We start from the raw sequence: 8,026 nt of genomic DNA, 5'->3' as shown, positions 1-8,026 counted from the left end.
AACACTCCTGTGTATCAAAATACCGAATTCTTTCCTGCGTGCCACTTCATTGGTCGTCTTTCAGTTCATGCGTGCGATAAGGTGATTACTGCTTTGCATAGCGACATTACGACGCCGATACAATAGTTGTGTGTGCAGAGAGATAATGGAAAAAATAACGCGTGCTGGCCTTGGTAATTTTTATGCGATTCTACATTTTGGCTTCAAGCTGCATCGTATACTCGCTTGCCTGTGGAAATCCGCTCCGTTTTTTGTACCTGCTGCAGAGCCACAAGTTTCTTCCTGCACAAAGTTAAGTGAAGAAACGCAGTTTATGCACGATAATGTCGTCTCGCATCATAGACAATCCTAAAAAAAAGAAGAAACAACGGTCCCCTGAATTTTCGTGAAAAGCAGCGCTTACACGACACGGAGAAGAGAGGGTACACGACGTGTATTGTAAGCGCTGCTTTTCGCCACAATATCATGCACCAACCAAATCAACTTCTCACTTTGCTAATAGCTTTTGTCGGGATTTCTTAAGAATTGTAGTGTTTTCCATGTTTCTTGTTACACGACAACTAATGTGGTGGGAATGTTATTCTAATGCCTTGTAGTGTTTGACTTCACCTCTCCACCTCTGTCGAAAGCATCAGATTTTCTCTGCAGCATTTTAAAATGCTACCTGCGAATCAAACAGCCTTTTGTATTTCTCCCAGTGCTTAGTGCAGCATCTAAAGATTCTCTGCGCAACGTATGACAGTTTGCAGATCACTTTCTCAGCGATTTACGATTGCGAAGGCTGATTTCACTCCTTACTACGCCTCTGCTACTTCGCTAATCCTAAAGCATTTCATACTTTTTGTGTGCGTCTTGTGCGAAATACTGGGAATGGGAACATAGTTTCTGTGCTGCTTACGCTGCTGCCCAGTGAGAGCTGTGCAATAATGGACTGGATGCGCCGTCACGTGATCAAGATACAGTACCGTATTTTCACATGTATTGGTTTACCTGCTTTGTTTTTTCTCCGAAATCGCGCGTGGGCTAAAATCCCTTGTTCAGGCCTCCACCTAATAAATCTCCTGGTCTCAATGGAATGGATGTTTGTCTGAAGCCTCCCATGCCCCTGCAGATATGAATGCATGAGCTGTTTATTTAGAAATGGCGACTCAAGGCCAGTTGTTGGGGAATTGGGTTGTCAAGGAAGGGCTACAAAGCAGTGTAAAGCGTGGCTAGACCACCCATTCCGTCCTTCCATGTATCAATAGACCCCTAATTTTACCTGCAGATATAAAATAAATTTTGCCGCGACTGGGTTGCGAACCCGCGGCGGCGCGAACAGTAGAGCTTCGAGAGCACCATGCTATCGCAGTAGTCGTACATGCCTCGTGCTAAAACACGACACATACACACACTGGCGCTGTGCACTGAGCATCGCCGTCTTCATCAACTTCCATCTGCGGCGCGGATTGAACAAATCAGCTTAACCTCGATCAGAGATTAACCTCAGTCTAATATCGTCGCCAGGCGTGCCGGCGACCCTGCAAGGCAAAACCATAAGCCAGTCAGGCTAAACATATGCTTTCACACGTCTACTCTGTTTACGTACGTTAAAAGCGTAACATTTTTTTTTTCTCTTCGACCTCCCTATGATGATGATTATGATGAATCGGCCATCGCCACAACCTATTTCGCTGCGTGCCAGCGCAACAATTCATCTTTAAACAGAAGTTCTACTGACAATCGCCCCTCTGCTTCGACGCCGATATCAGCCGCCCATCTTCCTTCAGGGTGCATAATATACACCGATGCATCACACACAGCAGTGCAGGGAGTTACTGCAGTTTACAGTCCCTCACATCCTCATCTCAACTCCCGCGCTACATATAGCTCGGATACTTGCTCCCCCCTGGCTTTGGAGCTTCAGGCGATACACAATGCCATTGCATCCCTTCCACTCGTACCTACTTTCAATATTGTACACATTTACACCGACTCCCTTGCCGCCCTTAAACAGCTTAAGGCTGTCCGGCGCACATTCCAAGTTACACAATCCATTCACCAACTTTGCACAAAATACCCCTGTCCTGTGCGTATACACTGGATTCGCGGGCATGCCCAGGATCCGCATAATATTCATGTGGATGCAATGACACACCTTGACACATCCGATATCCCGCCACCTTCCCCTCTTCCCTCAGATCCGTTCCTGTCCCATGTTTCCGAGAAACAGTCTTTGCGTCAGCGAACACGCGCTCTAATTCCTCCGTGTTCGTACCCTCTCCCCCGGAGTCTCACTCGGGAGGAGGAGGTATCTGTGCGCCGGATTCGGGCAGGAGCGGCTCTGACTCCTTGTGTGCGTCATCGGTGGCGTGACAAACGTTACGAAGTGACAGACAAGTGTCCCCATTGTGGTGCTGCGCCCGACCTGTGTGATGAAAAACACTTGCTGTGGACTTGCCCGGCTACAGCTTCCGTGAGACGACGTTTATTAAGAAAGGTTGGCCTGCGATGGGACGTTGCAGACGACTATACCAAGTGGACTCTAGATAATCGCTATATCACGAACTTGTGCCGCTTTTTAAGCGAGGTTTGTTTGCACTCCTTTTTATAACTCTCTTTCCTTTTTCATTATGCCTGATGGCAAACAGCTCGAATAAAAAAAAAAAAAATTCTACTGACACCAGGTGTGTTCGAAGTAGTTGAAACCGAAACTAACCGGAGTTGTCTACCCCTGGCTGATGGACACTACTAAGAGTAGGAGCCTGAACATGTTCTTGGATGAAAATAGACTACATGACTTTCTGTAGTATACAGGCAGTCTATGTTATGCCTTATGGCACGTGTTCGAATTTTAAAAACAAAATCTCCATGAAACACTATGGACACAACGACTGCCGCGCCGCCTAAATGATATGCAGTGCCACTAACGAGCGTGACATCAACGAAGACCCATGCTAACTCTGTAATAGTCTGTTGGAGACCAATACAAAGTTTTATCCATCCACTCATTTCGTATGGGAGCACTAGATTGGTTACTATCGAGAAAGCCATTATATCCAGGTGAAGCTCGGAGTAACTCGGATAAGCACGGAGGAGCGCCGCGCCAGCTGCAGCCAATGGAAGGACGGCGTCGCCAGCTGCAGCCCAGCGGTAAGACGGTAAGATAAGCCAGAAACGCGGTTGCGTGCACATGAGGATCCCAGAAAAATGAGGCGAAGGTCGAAGTCGCCGGAGGAACATGCAGCGCAGCACATGGTAGAGCAAGAACGAAGCCGGTCCTACAACAGATACCGAAGCGGAACGATCTGCACGACGAGCTAAATAGCAACGCAAATAAGAGTGCCAACGTGAGTCAGCCGATCCTGTGGATATAAGAATATACCTCCTTTGCATTCACCACCGTACCTTGGCCAATCCCCCCACGTGGGTATGTGCCATTTCCTTGCGGAGAAGAAGAAGTTGCTGGAGGAATGTGCATTCTAGAGGCGTGTACAAGTGGCTTCAGCGACCACCGAACATAAGGAACGGAGACTTGAACGCCAATGAGCAGCTCAGGCGGCTTATTCGCAGAGGATAGCCGAGGAAATCCTCAAGAACACCTGGTTGGAACTAAAAATTTCAAGCTGGGAAAAGCTAAACAAGCGCGAACGTGCTAGGGCACCAAAGTCGCATTTATCTTGACCAGGTAAATCGGGGCCAATATTTTTACATAGCTACTGCGCTTTTTCATTCTTCATAGGCAATTATTAATATCACGACGGCTTAAAGGACGCACGCACGATGGATTGCATGAACGCTGTCCAGGATGGCGCAAAAGATGACGTGAAAAATATGCTCGCGACTGCACGAGAGAACACGCATTTCGTTCGGGTTCTTGACTGCTGCGCTGAACGGTTCAGCCGACGTCGACAACCAATGAAGCCGTCGGATTCAAGACGGCGCGGACGCTCCAGCGATTCCGTGAGTCCTTGCTTAACGTACAGCCCATCTAACTTCTGGGGCCCGCAAGGTGGAACAGTCGCGCTCTCCATTAGACTGCGCGTTTCCAAGCCGCCGCGGTGGCTCAGTGGTTATGGTGCTCGGCTGCTGACCCGAAAGACGCGGGTTCGATCCCGGCCGCGGCGGTTGAATTTCTTTGGAGGAGAAATTCTAGAGGCCCGTGTACTGTGCGATGTCAGTGCACGTTAAAGATCCCCAGGTGGTCGAAATTTCCGGAGCCCTCCACTACGGCGTCTCTCATGGCCTTAGTCGCTTTTGGACGTTAAGCCTCATAAACCAAACCAACCAAACCAAGATTGCGCGTTTCATTTTCCATTTTGGCTAGTCATATTCGGGCCCAGCTGTGTCAAGAAAAGTTTAGACGCCCAACTGCTTCCCACTCCTCTTCCGCCGTCCTCCTCCCCTCTACTCAGTGAACCTAACGCATCTGAAGTGTGTTAAGTTGACACTGAAAGAAGAAACTGGGAAAGATGTGCTGTAGTGGAGAGCTCCGGGGTTATTTTGACCACCTGGGGATATTTAACGTCCACTCACATAGCACAGCACAATGTGGTTTCTCTTCAGGCGAAACGAAACAGGCGCCCGTGTGTTGTGGGATGTCAGTGGTCCAAATTATTTCATAGCCCTCCACTACGGCACCTCTTTCTCTCTTCTTTCAATCCCACCTTCCTCCCCTCCCTCGCGGTTGAGGTGTCCACGAAGAAGTGAGAGAGTTACTGCGCCATGCATTTCATCAGCAAATTTTTTTGCGAAAGCAACACTACGGTTACGGTATTCGCGAAGACATTTCGTGGAGCTCTGGAAATGCCAACCAGCGGATGCGCGAGGAGCAGGTGACGTCACACGGCGCACAGCTGGCGCACCGGGGCGCCGCCGCGCGCTCTCCATCGCCTCGCCGACAGTCTTCCTCTCTTTCTCTCTCTCAATGATGCGCAGTAGTGATTGCGCATGCCATCTGCATGGTTTGTGGTTTATATAAAATCGGAACGGCAGTGGCTTAGCAATGCTTGCAGTATCTGTCCTCGCTTCGGCGAGCGCGGCTGTGGCCGCTTATCTGTTTTTTCAGCAGCGTCCGCTCCGGCGGACGCAGTTGTTGCCAACGTTTTTGTTGTTGCTGCGACGCGCGTCTTTTCTTTCCTTTTTCTCTTTCCTCTGATCTTTTAACTCTCCTCTATCTGCACGTGGAAGCGGTGGTGGCTTGGCTCGAGCCAGTAGGCAGGCCCGTGCAATTTCTTTTCATCCTTCTCTCAGTCACAACACAACAACAGCTCTCCTTATCTGTTTTTTCAGCGAGCGTCCGCTTCGGCGGATACGGTTGTTGCTGCGACGCGCGTCTTTTCTTTTTCTCTTTCCTCCTCTGATCTTTTAACTCGACTCTAGCTGCACGTGGCAGCGGTGGTGGCTCGGCTCGAGCCAGTAGGCAGGCCCGTGCGATTTCCTTTTAAGGCGAAAGCATTTAATGCCTCATACTGTCGTTAGCAGACGCGTCGGGAGCCGTGTCGACAGACGCGTCGGCAGCCGTGTCGACAGACGCGTCGGCAGGAGTGTCGACAGACGCGTGAGCAGCCGTGTCGACAGACGCGTGAGCAGCCGTGTCGACAGATGCGTCGGCAGATTCGTCCGCCTTTCGGCGTCACTGCTTAAAAGGCTCAAGGTTCCAGCATGAATAAAGGCGCACCTAGTGAATGCATGGGCTTCATAAATAAAATAAAAGGAGTAAAGTCAAGAAAAGGAAAATAAAAAATAAAAATAAGATGTGGAAATAAAAATAAAGACCAATAAAATTAAGAAAAGGAGCCAAAAATAAATAAAAACAAAATATGAAAAATAAAAAGTAAATAAAAAAAACAGTGGCCAGGAAACACTTTCGCCTTGCAGCACTTTGGAGAGCCAAAGTGCCCCCTGAATTTCTCATCCTTCTCTCAGTCGCAACAACAACAACTCTGCTATCGGAGGTGGTGCAGAGATCGCGGCTTCGGCCGCTTATCTCTTTTGAAGCGAAAAAATGGCTGAGGCTTAGCTTAGGTTAAGCCTAGTCAGATGCGAAGCATATTGTCGCCGAGTTGCATATCGAGTACGCCGCTTGGCTAGACGTTCTTCACGCTCTTCATCAGTCTCTGTAGCACGCCGCAACTTTTGCTTCTCATTCCAACGAGCAGCCCTGTCTCCAGGAGGCATCTCTATCCCGTGTACGCCTAGCAGAGGTTGTTGTTGTTGTTGTGACTGAGAGAAGGATGAAAAGGAAATAGCACGGGCCTGCTACTGGCTCTAGCCAAGCCACCACCGCTGCCACGTGCAGATAGAGGAGAGGTAAGAGATCATAAGAAAGAGAAAAAGGCAAGAAAAGACGCGCGTCGCAGCAACAACTGCGTCCGCCGGAGCGGACGCTGCTGAAAAAATCAGATAAGCGGCCGAAGCCGCGCTCGCCGAAGCGAGGACAGACTCAGGCACACCCCCTTGTATACCACCGCTCCAGCATCACGTGTTCACTACAGCGCACCTAGCGGCAGAAGCAGGAAACACATTGGTCGCGACGCCTCGCGCGACGGCGCGAGCTGGGGCCCCGTTTCTCCTATGTCGTTACGTCACGCATCACGTGGTCCTCCTTGGTCGCGACGCCTCGCGCGACGGCGCGAGCTGGGCCCCCGTTTCTCATCTGCTGTGACGTCACGCACCACGTGGTCATCCTTGGTCACGACGCCTCGCGCGACGGCGCGAGTTGGGCCCCCGTTTTAGAGCGCAGCTCTTTGGCGTCCGTTCCTGGGTTTCGCGTCGTCGTCGGCGTCGGCCTCGTAACCAGCTCCGCCCCCAATGTCACGCTTTTCAATTGGTCGAAATGCTCGTGACGTCACAGTGCGCGAATTTCAAATGGGGCCAATTGTACTTTGGCTAGTAACCATGCAACCAATCAAAGGGATCGTATAGTGATGCTGCAACTAAGTTGGACTGAGTTTAGTTAATTGCTTAATTAATCAATTAGCCTAATTAATATAGAGGAGAATGAAGAGGTCAGAAGAAAAGAAAAGAAAGACGCGCGCCGCAGCGACAACAGCGTCCGCGGAAGGAGACGCTGCTGAAAAAAAACAGATAAGTACGAAGCCGCGTTCCCTCCACCACCACGCACTTCCCCACTCAGTAAGACGTTGCTCGTTTCATATACGTTGTGTCGAACATTCTAGACAGTTCCAACAATTGACAGGTTAATGACAGAACACGATGGATAGAAATTCAAGAATATAAATATGAAATAGCCTAATTAACCTTTCTAGTTAGACCGCATAAATCAATAAAACCGAGAACGAAATTGGTCGAGTTGGGGAATCGAACCAGGGTCTCCGGAGTGCGATACGAGCACGCTAGCCACTCCGTAATGCCAGCTGAATGGTTTGGAATGAACAAAGGCGCGTCTAGCTAATACGGCGTCTTCGTTCACTCCCATCTTCCCCCTTTCCCTTACGGCGAGGTGCAGGTGTCCACCCAGATATGCGAGAGAGATACATTTCCTTTCCTCAAAAAATAAATTTACCGTCCAGCAAGGCGTACAGCCGAATTGGCGATGGCGTTCTGTGGACTCCCTGGCAGCGTTGCAAGACGCTGTCGCGTTCCACTCTTACAGGCGAAGCTTAACATGTTAACCACACATCAGTAACACACGCAGACAGCCAATGGACGCGTCATTCGCTGGCAGCACTTGATTCATCATTCACAACCACATTCTTAACGTACGCTCCCTTGCCGCACATGCCAAGGACGTACACCACGATCACATTCTGCGCCACTCCTCTGTACTTTGCTTTGCTGAAACCTGGATGGATCCCGAAGAGCCTCTCGAAATCATAGATTTCCTATACTGCTGTGGTGCTCGCAGAGACCACAACAGAACGGCGGGAGTCGATATCTACTTGCGCACAGGTCTCTCTGCAATACCAGTCGAAATGTTTGGCACGTCACATGAAGTTGGCGAACTGTGCGCCGCAAAGTTGCCCAACGGCTTGCTGGTAGTAGCTGCCTACTTCGCCCCTACCGCACTCACGAAAGACGTCGT

The sequence above is a fragment of the Amblyomma mixtum genome, chromosome 7 (assembly GCF_055824585.1).
Source record: "Amblyomma mixtum isolate Tamu chromosome 7, ASM5582458v1, whole genome shotgun sequence".
Taxonomy (NCBI): Eukaryota; Metazoa; Arthropoda; class Arachnida; order Ixodida; family Ixodidae; genus Amblyomma; species Amblyomma mixtum.
This window is presented reverse-complemented; position numbering follows the sequence as displayed.